This window comes from Capsicum annuum, chromosome 11 (assembly GCF_002878395.1).
Source record: "Capsicum annuum cultivar UCD-10X-F1 chromosome 11, UCD10Xv1.1, whole genome shotgun sequence".
NCBI lineage: Eukaryota > Viridiplantae > Streptophyta > Magnoliopsida > Solanales > Solanaceae > Capsicum > Capsicum annuum.
The window spans coordinates 74,569,383-74,584,250 of record NC_061121.1 but is presented as its reverse complement, the minus strand read 5'-3'; positions in this window follow the sequence as shown (position 1 = coordinate 74,584,250).

Below are 14,868 nucleotides of genomic sequence, written 5' to 3'. Positions count from 1 at the left end.
TATTAATTATCGTCGTATATTCAAAAGGCGATCGCCTCGTTGCTCACCTCGCCGCGTGGTGAGGCGGGGCCTTGTCACCTCTTATCGCCTTTCGCCGTACAAAACAATACCCCCCTCATGCTGAAAGATCTTGTCCTCAAGCTCGAACGATGGATAAACCTACCGAAAAGAGTCTACATCCTCCCACATAGCTTTTTCATCTGGCATACCTGTCCATTGTATAAGAATCTCCTTTTTACCACGATTGACACGAGCTCTAATGACTGCAGCAGGTGGAGGAACTACTCGGCCATCCTTCAGAGGTGGTAGCGCTGTCATAGGTGGACGGTGTTCACCTTTGAATGCCTTTAAAAGGGAAACACGGAAAACATTATGAATTCGACTGTAACTTGGCTAATCCAACACATATGCAACCTGTTCAATTTGACTTAAGATTGAAAACTGACCATAAAATTTGGGGGACAACTTATTGTAAATACTCAATCGAGTGGACCGTTGTCTGTAGGGATGTAAAAGAAGCCAAACAAGTGTTCCCGGAGCAAATTATACATCACGATGACCCTTATTATATTATTCCTTCTTTCGTTGTTGGGCTGCCTATAACCGATTCCGGATATCACCCAAAACGTTATGACGATCCAGCAATGCACTCTGAACAGCTTTTACTCAACTTGTCCCTGGTACATAAGAAAGCAAACGGGGTGGGTCACGACCATAAACAACCCTGAAGGGTATGGTCTGCAATATTGAATGAAAAGATGGGTTGTAACAAAATTCGGCCTATGGAACTTAATCAACCCACTTTCGAGGATAATCACCCACAAAGCAATGAAGATACATCTCCACAGTACGCTTAACGACCTCCATCTGGCCATCTGTGTGTGGATAATAAGCAGAGGAGAATTATAATTTAGCATCATTCAAGCGGAAAAGTTCCTTCCAAAAAGTGCTAGTAAAAACCACATCTCTATCACAAGTAATAGTTTCCAGTATCCCATGTAAGCGAACAATTTGCTCAAAGGATAACTGAACCAAATGTTCCTCCTAACTACAACTATAAATTAAGATTCATCAAAGAAAACCAACAAAAATTTGCATAAGTATTCATGAATCACCTCATTCATTAAGATTGAAAAGTGGATGGTGCATTAGTGAGCCCAAACAGCATGCCAAGGAACTCAAAGTGCCCGTGATGAGTCCGAAAAGCTGTCTTTTCCACATCTACAGTAGATATGCGTACTTGATAGTATCCAGACTTCCAATCCAATTTAGTAAAGTACTTGGCCCCGTGTAACTCGTCAAGTAGCTCGTTCACAACAGGAATTGGGAACTTGTACTTTACTGTTTTAGCATTCAATTTATGATAATTAACACAAAGGCACCAAGATCCATCTTGCTTGGATACCAATAACACTACTGAAGAAAAAGGGGAGTTGCTTGGTCATATAAATCTTTGCTGCAACATCTGGTTACATTGCTTCTCAATCTCATCTATTTGTCGATGAGGGTATCGATAAGGACGAACAACTACAGGTGTTATCCTGGCCAACAAACTGATGCGATGATCACATTATCGCAATGGTGGTAAACTTGTAGGTTCCTGGAATAAATTATCGAACTCGGTCAAAAGGTATTTCAATTATTGCTCATCCATAGTTGCCTTTCGTAACAAATACAAAACCTTCTCACAATACTGTTGTTGTTGAAGCAAAATTGATTTACCTTCCAGCGAAAACCTCAAAGTAAGTTCTGCAAAATCCCAAAGTATAGGACCTAAGGTATGTAACCACTTAACTCCTAAAACAATATCAAACCCATCCAATGTAATAACATAAAAATCTACAATAAAGCAATGGTCACCAATGGAAATTGTTACCCGCGTGCAGACCCCCAAGCAGGGAACCTTCTCTTTATTAGCAAGAATATCTGGTATCGTGCTATCAACTGAATCATCCAATTCCAGCTAGAAAAGTCGTTTGCACTTAGCATAATCCTTTATTGTTTTTCACAATTATAGCATAATCCCTTAGCTCTTCACTCCACCATCTCTGTCCGAGTTAATCGCTTGACAAAAGGGGTTTGGTTGCATGTATAGGTACTAGTAAAGGTAGATGAACCAACTAAACTAGTAGCAAACTTTACCGAAATTACCATGCTGCCAAGACTTGTTCGGGATTGCTGCCATGCCCACCTTGCAGATATTGCTAACTTTATGCAATTGTTGTTTCTGTTCTAAAGCCCGAGCTAAACTCATAGCTGCTGATAAGTCAGGTGGTTTGAGAAGTTGCACGCCCATTCTGATTGAATAATCCAACCTGCCATAAATATTCCTAGCAAGTTTTCTGGTATAAGATGACTAGCCCTAGCCAACTTTTCTTGAAACTGACGTTGATAAGCTTCAACTATACTAGTTTGCCGAAGCGTGACCAATTCGCCCATCGGGTTGCTACTTTCAAGAGGTTTGAATCGCTGGAAGCAATGTTTTTGAAATTCTTTCCATGTCATTGGGCCCTTAGCTTGTTTAAGCTGATAATACCATAACTGTGCTTCTCCCAACATCTGAAACCCAACCACTCCAACCTTTTCTACTTTGATTGTGTGTTGATTTTCAAAAAATTATTCACAATGATGTGCCCAAATTAATGGGTCATCGGTACCATCATAAGTAGGAAAGTCCATCCTTGTATACCTTGGTATTGTTGAATGGGAATTACCATATGTTTGATGATTTTGGTCACCATCATTGGAATAGGCAGAGTATTGCCTTTAGTAGCATAATTTGTTGATTTTCCAGTCGTCACAGTGCTGCTCGACTCAGTTCCATGAGTTTCTGATTTTGTGGATCCAATTCCCATGCTCGAAAATTGTTCTTTGATGACTTGAATAGTTCTTTTACTGAGACGTCATTTCATAGCTACAATTTTCGAATTTATTAAGGTTTCTGTAATCTCATATTTTTCATGGAATCTAGAATTGATCTTATCGTTCATTGTGAAAGGCTTTGGTACCAAATTGTTACGATTTTTCGCAAAGGATAGAGTCACAGGACGATTAATAGGAAAATCTGAATCAATTGCCTTTGATTTCCCTTTACTTTTGTTAGAATTCCTAGAACGACCTATTTTGTATAAAGATATTTGATATATAAATTCAGCTCGTTAAAAGGGAGACTGAAACCTTAGAGTTCAGTGGGAGAGAACTCTGATCTCTTGATTCTCGTTGAAATTCTGCTCAAGTTTTATTCTCCAATTCTCTCCTTTAATAAGAGTCTTTATTACAACAAATAAGAAGCCTAATCCTTATGAAATTAGGAAACATAAAACCCTATTATAGACTAATAACGACCGCTAGCATGAATCCTATTTTAGAATAATAAATAAAGCTACTAATAATAAAATTAATCTCTTAATTTAACTGTCCTTCCTGCGGACATATGTCTTGCTCGCAAACACATCCACAACAGAGTAGCTTCTGCCTCTGGTGAGAGGCCTCACACTGCCATCATGAACAAAGTTTTCTATTCTTTCACAATTAATATAGTCTCTTTTCACAACCAGATCTGTCTATTTATTCTATGGACTTGAAGAAGGATAAACGCAATTAGAACCTGATGTCATAATGAATCTCAACAATTTTAGGCTTTTGGGGAATTTTAGGGAAAAAACTGAACATAAGAAGAATAGCTTCTTTGTATTTCTTGATAAATATACAACCCATGAGAATGGGTACTTATACATCGAGTCCTAAGACTAAATAATGGAAGATAATATCACATATTCAATTCTAATCAATTTCAATTAATTACATTCAGTACAATACATTCTACTCCACCACATGTTAGTGCAAAGATCTCGCACATACCTAACTTGTAAACAAGCATATGAGAAGTCTGTTTATTGAGGTCTTTGGTAAACACATCTGCTAGTTTCTTTTTCGATGACACATTGACCAAACTCAAGATACCACTTGTAACTTTTTCTTTGATGTAGTGTCGATAAATTTTAAGATGCTTTGTTCCATCATGTTGGATTGGATTTTGAGCTTTACTGGTTGTAGTCCTATTGTCATAATACAAGGAAATTCTCCTTATTCAACAATCTCAATTCTTGTAGTAGCTTTTGTAACCACAAAAGTTCACAAACACCTTAGGCCATAACTCTATATTTTGCTTCCGCACTTGATCTAGCAACTACACTTCACTTTGAGCTTCTCCAATTAACCAGGTTTTCTCCTACAATAGTAACCGGATTTGGAGGTGACCATGTCTGGAGAAAGTAGACCTTTCACTGGAGACGACGTCAGATATCGCAAAATGTGAGGCTTCTTGCATATGAGGATCTCGGGGATCATGCATTAACTAACTCACCAGGCTAACTGAATAGGCTATGTCTGGTCTAGTGTGATAGAGATTAATGATTCTTCCGACCACTAGACTCAATAAACTGGCATATGATTGTTTTCAGCGGACGATTCTATTGGTTTGCAGCCTATCATGCCAGTTTCTTTTAAGAGGTATAGAATATACTTCCTTTGAGAAATAAATATTCCTTTTTTAATCTAGAAACCTCAATTCCCAAGAAGTATTGCAGTTTTCCAAGATCTTTGATCTTGAATTATTGTGTCAACAACTTCTTCAATTGGGTTATCTCCTCTTTGTTATCTCCTATCTCTACTATGTCATTAACCTAAACTATGAGAAGAGCGGGTTTACCCTTTTGATGTATAATGATAAGGGTGTAATCAACATTCTTTGTTGGTAACCTAAGGAGATCGGTACTTTACAAAATCTGTCAAACAAAGCTCTAGAAAATTGTTTCTATTCCGTACAAGGCTTTCGAGAGTGCATATTGTTGTAATGCCTCAAAGTTTTTCTTAGCTAAATTTTATCCCTAAAATATTAAGCATTGGCTTCTAGAATAATTTATACTTATTTCCCTGTGGAATCCCTTAGATTTCAACTTTTCATTAAGTAGATGACTGAATAAGCTTTCCGTCGATATAAGATTCGTCCAAAACGGACACTCGGTGAAGAAGTTATGGCTATTTTATGTGCTAGTCATAAAACATCGTCATTCTAGTGTTTAGCGCACCGTGGAGAGGGTTTAATTAGCAATTGTCAAATTCCAGTGGGAAATCGTGATAGTTGCGCGTCACGGAGGATCCCAATTTCCCACTCATCAATTTCCAAAGAGCCACCGCGATAGTAGCGCGTCGCGGTGGTCCATAATATCGGGTTCCCAGTTTAATTTTTTCCAGCTTCGTTCAGTAGTTAATAAGGGTAATTTGGATTTTTTCCAAGCCTCTTAAAATGTCCAAACAGTTGATTAAGACCTCTACAAGCAGAATATATGACATTCTCAAGATTTTCCTCAAAACAAAAACCCTAGTTCATATACTTCCCCTCCAAGAAACTTAAGATTCAATCGTAGATTTTCAAAATTCATTGACGATTTGGAATCCTCAAACTGTAGGATTTAAGGATAATCCCTTATTCTTCGTAATCGAGGTACGTGGGGTTCATCTAAAAAAAAAGAAAAAAAACTACATGGGCTTGAAATTGTTAAAGCATGATTTAATGGTTCATGTATTTTATAGGGGTTTGAAAACTATATTATTGATTAAGCATTTCGAAAGTTTCAATGCTACTATTGTTTTAGCCTTGTGGGCTTTTCCCCTAATTGTATGAATTTGAGATTTAAGATTATTGTGAGCAAAAATTATGAACTCCCTCTCTTGTATTGAATTAAAGATTATGGTTTTGTGATTTGAAAGATATTTTTTGCAATATCCTAGCATTTGAACATGATTTGGAATTGTTGAGAGGGTGTTTCTTGATTTAAAACTGCTCGTGTGTACGAGAAAGAATTCCATGTGTCTATATGAGGTTTGTAAAAAAAAGGATTCATTGAATTGAATTATTGAAATATTGGTCTCAAAACTTGTGTTTTGAATACAGAGATTTATGATAGACTAATAATGGCTCAGAGATGTGACTTGCAAGTCAATGGTATGATAATACCATATGTATTTATGCCATAACAGATTATGTTTTCAAAGCATATTTTCAGAGTATGTTTTCAAAGACTGTATGTTTTGATAGAGTTTTAAAAAGGGGCTTAAAGAGGGTTAGGTGGTTACCCAAAGAAGGCGCGAGTTCAAGCAACTCTTAGCCTGACACCATATTTACCGATAAGGGTAGATTATTATTGTACGCTAGCGACGGCTGTATGGCGTAGTAGATTCAGAGACTTCGACCCTTGCGGCACACTTGGGTTGTGGGCTTCGCTGCCAAGTTAATGACAGTTTCGTATACTACCTAGCATAGAAGTAACACAGATTTCTCAGAGTTGAGATAATTTTTACAGAGTCTTTAAAATGCCCATGTGAATTCTTACTATTTGATATACTCATGAACTGTTTTAAATTGCTCTAATATATGTTAAATAATAAATAATTATTTTGGATATGCTCTGCGTACCAGTACATCTGTATTGACCCCTTCTCCCTACCTCTCAGGTTCTGAGACTCAGTCTAGGGGTCCAGATAAGCAGTAGATAATTTAGACAGCTAATTAGATTGTGCAGTGGTGAGCCTTCTCTATTTTAAAAGGCCTGTCTTTTCAGAATATGTCACTTATTTCAGTTTTGGTCTACTAGGGGCCTTGTCCCAGTTTCAGACAGTTGTCAGATTTTTATGTAGCAGAGATTTCGTAGACTGAGTCAAATGTTATTTAAATGTAGTTGATTACAGTTTCCATATTTATGTTGAATTAAAAATTGACCATGATTCCGTAGTAGATTATGTTTCCATATTTTCTTTTCTTATATGAATGTTGTGCATGATTACCAAATAGAGAAGGGTGTTCTGGGCCTTCATGGTTTAGATGTCCATCATGGCCAGGCCCTAGTTCGGCTCATGACAAACTTGGTATCAGAGCACGGTTCATAGCCCTATGGTGTCTGCGAAATCGCGTCTGGTAGAGTCTTATTTATGGGTGTGTAGCATGCCACACTTGTAAGCAGGAGGGTACTAGGCATTTAAGAATGTTTCTCTTCTTTGTGATTTAGTTCGTGCTTCAGAGTCTAATATGTCCCCTAATCAATAACCTCTTGCTTTTCAAAAAACCAGCGATGCCTCCCCATCACACCAACGTTAATGCTCAAGATGATGAAGTTCGTCCCACCCATAGGATGCGGACCCATAACAGAGCTCATACCTCAAAACCTGTTTCTATTCTAGGAGTACCTCCTGTACCGACCAATCCTCCCAGAGCTTCCCGGATGGGGGCCAATCACACTCAGCCTCTTGAAAGAGAGGTTTCTAATATTGAATTCAGACAATCTATTCACCTGCTTGCACAGCTGGTAGCTGCACAGACTCAGAGGTCGGAGGATACTTGGTCTGCATCTGTTATTTGTAAAGTTACTAGAGTGGGCCAGTTCATGAGAATGAACCCGCCCAAGTTCTGTGGCGCTAAGGTAGAAGGCTCCACAGGAGTTCGTAGATGAAATGGAGAAGATTTTCTAAGTAATGCATATTAATCAGGTGGAGGGTGTTGAGCTAGCAGCATACTAGCTAAAGGATTTGGCAAACCAATGGTACAATGAGTGGGAAGATACGAAGGGTGACAGTGTTGAGCCCACAGTTTGGGACGAGTTCGTGGAAACTTTTCTTGACCGATTCTTTCCTCTGAAGCTGAGGGAAGCTAAATCAGAGGAGTTCATGAACCTTAAGCAGGTTGAGATGAGTGTTTAGGAGTATACTTTAAAGTTTAACCTACTGGCCCGTTATGTTCCTGAGATGACGAGTAGTATGAGGGCCCGAATAAGGAAGTTTTCTTCTGACCTTTCAGATGATCTGGTGCTTGAGTGTTAGGGAGCTATGCTGAACAGGGATATGGACTTTGCTAGACTGTCAGTCCACATGCAACAAGTTTAGGAGAAGAAGAAAAAGATAGCTGAATCTAGGGAAAAGGACAGGCATGCAAAGAGAGTCAGAGCGACAGACCAAAGTCATAGTCAGCAGCAGAGCGGTAATTAGGGCAGCAAATGGCAAAAGAAAAAGAATTGGGGTAATGCACAGTCGGCAGCTAGTTCTCCAGTGTCCAGACCCATAAAAAAGCAGCGCACCTAGAAATTTTAGTCTAGTCAGGGGTCGAGGATGCAGGGTGTGTAGTCGCTGGGAAGTGTATCCCAGACCTCTCGGTCCTATCTTCACTGTGGGAGATGCGGGAGGAATCATCTAGAAAGATGTCAGTTTGCTGCTTTGGTGTGTTATTCATGCAGCCAACCAGGCCATATCCAGAGAGACTGTCTGGCAGCAAAGAGTAATGTTGGAGGAGCCAAGTTGCAGGCGAATTCATTTGCACCACCACCTCAGAAGGGTGCCACTTCAGCCATCGAAAATGGTCAGAACCGGTTGTATGTTTTGACCAACCGCCAGGAGGCAGAAGCCTCACCAGATGTAGTCACCGATACGTTAAAAGTATTTTCTCGTGATATGTATTTATTACTTGATCCCGGGTCTACTTTGTCTTATGTGACCCCATACGTGGCTGTTGGTTTTTGGTTTGAGCCTGATGTGATTGGTGAACCTTTTTTGGTTTCCACCCTGGTGGGAGATTCTATTGTGGCTTGGAGGGTGTATAGAAATTGTGTTGTGTCTATTTTCAGCCGGGTTACTGAGGTAGATCTCATTGAACTTGATATGGTTGATTTTGATGCCATCTTAGGGATGGACTGGCTCCATTCGTGCTATGCCACTTTGAATTGTAGGACCCGAAGAGTCACCTTTTCTTTTCCAAATGAGTCTGTGATAGAATGGGAAGGACATTCTCTAGCACCTAGAAGGCACTTCATATCTTATCTTAGGGCCCATAGAATTGGAGGGACATTCTCTAGATCCTAGAGAGCACTTCATATCTTATATCAGGGCCCGTAACTTATTTCCAAATGTTGCTTGTATCATCTTATTCGGGTTAGAGATTCTAGTGCCGAAAGTCTCCCTCTTCAATCTGTCCTCGTAGTGAATAAATTCCCGAAAGTCTTTCCAGATGATCTCCCAGAAATACCACCTGATAGGGAGATAGAGTTTGGTATTGATTTATTACCAGATACCCGTCCTATTTTTATTCCGCCATATAGGATGGCTCCTGCAGAGCAAAAAGAGCTGAAAGAACAACTAGCAGATCTCTTAGATAAAGGTTTTATCTACCACAGTGTGTCTCCCTGGGGTGCACCTATACTTTTCGTGCGAAAGGAAGGCGGTTCCTTTCGTATGTACATAGATTACCGCTAGTTGAATAAGGTCACGATTAAAAAAAAATATCCCCTTCCTAGGATTGATGATCTTTTTTATCAACGTCAGGGTGCTAAATGTTTTTCAAAGATAGACCTTCATTCGGGATATCACCAGTTTAAAGTTAGAGAGTTAGATATTCCCAAAACAGCTTTCCGAACTAGATACCGTCATTATGAATTCTTAGTCATGTCCTTCGGGTTGACTAAAGCCCCTGCAGCTTTTATGGATCTAATGAATAGGGTTTTCTGTCAGTTTCTAGATTTGTTTGTCATTGTATTCATTGATGACATTTTGGTATATTCTAAGAGTGAGGAGGACCATGCCAATCACCTCCGAATCATCCTTCAGACCCTTAAATATCATAAACTGTATGCAAAATTTTCCAAGTATGAATTTTGGTTGAATGCTATTGCGTTCTTGGGCATGTTGTGTCTTGTGAGGGGATTAAGGTTGATCCCTAAAAGATTGAGGCAGTAAGAAAATGGCCCAGGCCCACGACTCCAACCGACATTCGGAGCTTCTTTGGTTTGGTGGGTTATTACAGAAGATTCGTCAAGAGTTTTTCTTCCATAGTTGCACCTCTTACTAAATTGACTCAGAAAAAGGTATAGTTTTTGTGGTTCGACTCTAGTGAGAATAGTTTTGAGAAGTTGAAAGTCAAGTTGACTATTGCTTCTGTTTTAACTCTTCCGTAGGGTACTGAAGGTTTTATTGTATACTATGATGCGTCCCGAGTGGGACTTGGATGTGTTCTTTTGCAGCACGGTAAGATAGCGGCTTATGCATCTAGGCAATTGAAGGTGCATGAGCGGAACTACCCTACTCATGACTTGGAGTTAGTAGCTATGGTTTTTGCACTTAAGATCTGGCGGCACTATTTGTATGGGGTACACGTTGATATATTTACTGACCACAAGAGTTTACAGTATGTTTTCTCGCAGAAAGAATTAAATATCAGGCAGAGGCGATGGTTGGAACTCTTAATAGACTATGACGTGAGCTTGCACTATCATCTGGGCAAGGCAAATGTAGTAGCCGATGCCCTCAGCAGGTTATCTATAGGCAGTCTTTTCTCTTGTAGGGAAAGAAAAGAGGGAGATGGTGAAGGCTATTCACTGACTTGCAAATCTAGGAGTGCGACTTTTGGATTTCGAGAAAGGAGGAGTGGTTGTTCATGAGATAGCTAAATCTTCGCTTTGTGCAGAAGTTAAAGAGAAGCAGGTTGAAAATCCCATCTTGATGCAGATTAAGAAAGATGTGGGTCAACAAAAGGTAATGTCATTTGAAATTGGTGGTGATGGTATTTTGAGATACCAGGGTAGGTTGTGTGTGCCAGATGTAGATGGTCCGAGGAAGAGAATCCTTGACGAAGCCCACATGTCGAGGTATGTTGTTCACCCTGGCTCTACTAAGATGTATCAGGATTTGAAAACCATTTATTGGTGGAATAATATGAAGCGTGATGTGGCTAACTATGTTGCCAAGTGTTTGAATTGTCAACAAGTTAAAGTGGAACATTTGAGGCCTGGTGTTTCTTCTCAAGAGATAGCTTTGCCTTTGTGGAAGTGGGAGATGATTAATATGGACTTCATTACAGGACTTACGAGGTCCCGAAACCAGTATGATTCTATTTGGGTGATTGTAGATAGGTTGACCAAGTCAACTCACTTTCTATCTATCAGGACAAATTATTCAGGAGAGGATTATGCCAAGCTGTTCATTGTAGAAATAGTTCGTTTGCATGGGGCACCTGTGTCCATCATATCTGACAAAGGTACACAGTTTTCTTCAAAAGGGTTTAGGTACCCAAGTAAATTTGAGCGCGACTTTCCACCCTCAGACAGATGGGCAAGTTGAGCGCACCATCCAGACCCTTGAGGATAAGTTGAGGGCCTACGTGATTGATTTTAAAGGTAGTTGGGTAGAGCACTTGCCATTGATAGAGTTCGCATATAATAATAGTTTCCATTCCAATATCAAGATGGCACACCATTTGAGGCATTGTATGGGAGAAGATGTAGGTCACCAATAGGGTGGTATAAAGTAGGTGAGACGCAGATATTTGGGCCTGATCTTGTTCATCAGGCAATAGAGGATGTGAAAGTCATTAGAGAATGACTTAAGATAGCTAAGAGTCATCAGAAGTCCTACGTCGATGTTAGGAGAAGAGATCTAGAGTTCGAGGTTGGAGATTGGGTGTTTCTCAAGGTTTCTCCCATGAAGGGAGTCATGCGATTTTGGAAGAAAGTTAAGCTGAGTCCTCGCTATATAGGACCATACTATATTGCGAGAAGGATAGGTGGAGTTGCGTATGAGTTAGAGTTTCCTGCAAGTTTGGGTTCTGTTCATCCGGTATTTCATATATCTATGTTAAAGAAGTGTGTTGGTGACCATTCTTTAGTATTGTTTGTCAAAGAAATCATAGTGACAGACTCCTTATCCTATGAAGAAAAGCATGTAGAGATTTTGGATCACCACGTTAGAAGATTGAGGAACAAAGAGATAGCCACAGTTAAGTGTTGTGGAGAAACCAGAAAATTGAAGAAGCGACTTAGGAATTAGAAATTGACATGAGAGGTAGATACCCCAACCATTTTGATCCAATAGATGACGAAATGGAAGGTACAATCCTTGCCTTATTCTTTCTATGCCTTAGTATGCTTGAAATTAGACTTGTCTATATCCCGCGTCAACATTCGGGGATGAATGTTCCCAAAGGGGATATTGTAATGCCCCGAAGTTTTTCTTAGCTAAATTTTGTCCCTAGAATACCAAGAATTGTCTTCTAGAATGATTTATACTTATTTCCCTATGGAATTCCTTATATTTAAACTTTTTATTACGTAGATGACTGAATAAGCTTTCCGTCGATATAAGATTCGTCCAAAACGGACACTCAGTGAAGAATTTATTGCTATTTTATGTGCTAGTCGTAAAACATCGTCATTCTAGTGTTTAGCGCTCCATGGAGACGGTTTAATTAGCAATTATCAAATTCTAGTGGGACACCGCGATAGTGGTGCGTCGAGAAGGATCCCAATTTCCCACTCGTCAATTTCCAAAGAGCCACCGCGATAGTGGCACGTTGCGGTGGTCCACAAAATTGGGTTCCCAGTTTAATTTTTTCCATCTTCGTTCAGAAGTTAATAAGGGTAATTTGGACTTTTTCCAAGCCTCTTTAAACTTCCAAACAGTAGATTAAGACCTCTACAAGTAGAATATATGACATTCTCTAGATTTTCCTCAAAACAAAACCTTACTTCATATACTTCTCCTCCAAGAAACTCAAGATTCAACTGTGGGTTTTCAAAATTGACTGAAGATTTGGAATCCTCAAACCGTAGGCTTCAAGGATCATCCCTTATTCTTCGTAATCGAGGTACGTGAGGTTTATCCTAAAAAAAAAAAACTACCTGAGCTTGAAATTGTTAAAGCATAATTTAAAGGTTTTGATACATGTATTTTATGGGGGTTTGAAAACTATATTATTGATTAAGCATTTCGAAAGTTTCAATGCTACTATTTCTTTGGCCTTGTGATCTTTTCCCCTAAATTGATTTACATATATATATATATATATATATATATATATATATATGTATATGTATATATATATATATATATGTATATGTATATGTATGAATTTGAGATTTAAGATTGTTGAGAGCAAAAATTATGAACTCCCTCTCTTGTATTGAATTAAAGATTATGATTTTGTGATTTGAAAGATGTTTTTTGCAATATCATGGCATTTGAACATGATTTGAAATCATTGAGAGGGTGTTTCTTGATATTAATATGCTCTTGTGTGTACGAGAAAGGATTGCATGTGTCTACATGAGGTTGAAAAAAAAAAGGATTCATTGAATTGAATTATTGAAATGTTGGTCTCAAAACTTGTGTTTTGAATACAGAGATTTATGATAGACTAATAATGGCTCAGAGATGTGACTTGCATGTCAATGGTATGACAATACCATATGTATTTATGCCATAACAGATTATGTTTTCAGAGCATGTTTTCAGAGATATGTTTTGACAGAGTTTTAAATAGGGCCTTAAAGAGGGTTAGGTGATTACCCGAAGTAGGCGTGAGTTCAAGCAACTCTTAGCCTGAAACCGTATTTTCCGATACGGGTAGATTATTATTGTACGCTGGCGACGACCGTGTGGCGTAGTAGATTCAGAGACTCCGACCCTTGCGGCACATTTGGGTTGGGGGATTCGCTGCCGAGGTAATTGTAGTTTCCATATAGCCCATGGAATTTTTTAGAGTTGTAGGGCATACCACCTAGCACAGAAGTAACACAGATTTCTCAAAGTTGAGATAATTTTTACAGAGTCTTTAAAATGCCCATGTGAATTCTTACTATTTGATATACTCATGAACTGTTTTAAATTTCTCTCATATATGTTGTATATTAAATGATTATTTTGGATATGCTCTGCGTACTAGTACATTTGTATTGAACCCCTCTCCCCTACCTCTCAGGTTTTGAGACTCAGTCTAAGGGTCCAGATAAGCAGTAGATAATTCAGACGGCTGATCATATTGTGCAGTGGTGAGCCTTCTCTATTTTAAAAGGCCTGTCTTTTCAGATTATGTCACTTATTTCAGTTTTGGTCTACTGGGGGCCTTGTCCCAGTTTCAGACAGTTGTCAGATTTTCATGTAGTAGAGATTTTGTAGACTGAGTCAGATGTTATTTAGATGTAGTTGATTTACAATTTCCATACTTATGTTGAATTTAGAATTGACTATGTTTCCGTAGCAGATTATGTTTCCGCATCTTCTTTTATTATATGAATGTTGTGCATGATTACCAGATAGAGAAGGGCGTTCTTGGTCTTCATGATTCGGGATGTCCGTCACGGCCAGGCCCTAGTTTGGGTCGTGACAATTGTTGAGAAGCCATGTCATCATAAGGGAATTATCATAATCCCATTGACTATAGCTGGAATCTGTCACAATAGGTGCTTTCTTTTCTCTCGTGATAATGTGTTGAGCACATCGCGTCGCTTTATGTGCGCTTCACTGTCGTCATCAAGTTTCTAAGGCATTCCCTTCCTCGCCAATGAGCCATTTTTGAAGAGGCGACACTAAACAATTGATATATCACTTTATCGTAATTGTTTTTCAATTTCTTGTTCATATATTTGTCATTCAACAACAACAACAACAACAAACCCAGTGTACTCCCACATAGTGGGGTCTGACGAGGGTAAGATGTACGCAATCCATACCACTACCTCTGAAGAAGTAGAAAGGTTGTTTCATGCTTATTATTTTTAGTCTTGGACTAGACATAAATATTGTATTTTTTCTTCCTTTGCGCCTTTTTTATTGAAGCCCACTCTTTTATTTGCACTTTAAGCCCTAACAGGCCTTAGAGCTTTTTGATGTTTTTCACTTTTGATAACACTGCCTCTGATATACCCAACCAATTTCCTAGATTTGATCTTGACCAAGCAAGATAGGTACCTGCACCATCCAATTTTATCAACTGTTCTTAGGGTCTTTTTTTGGTTGTTACTTCTGCTGCATGTGCTATTTTTTTTTTTTGCTTTT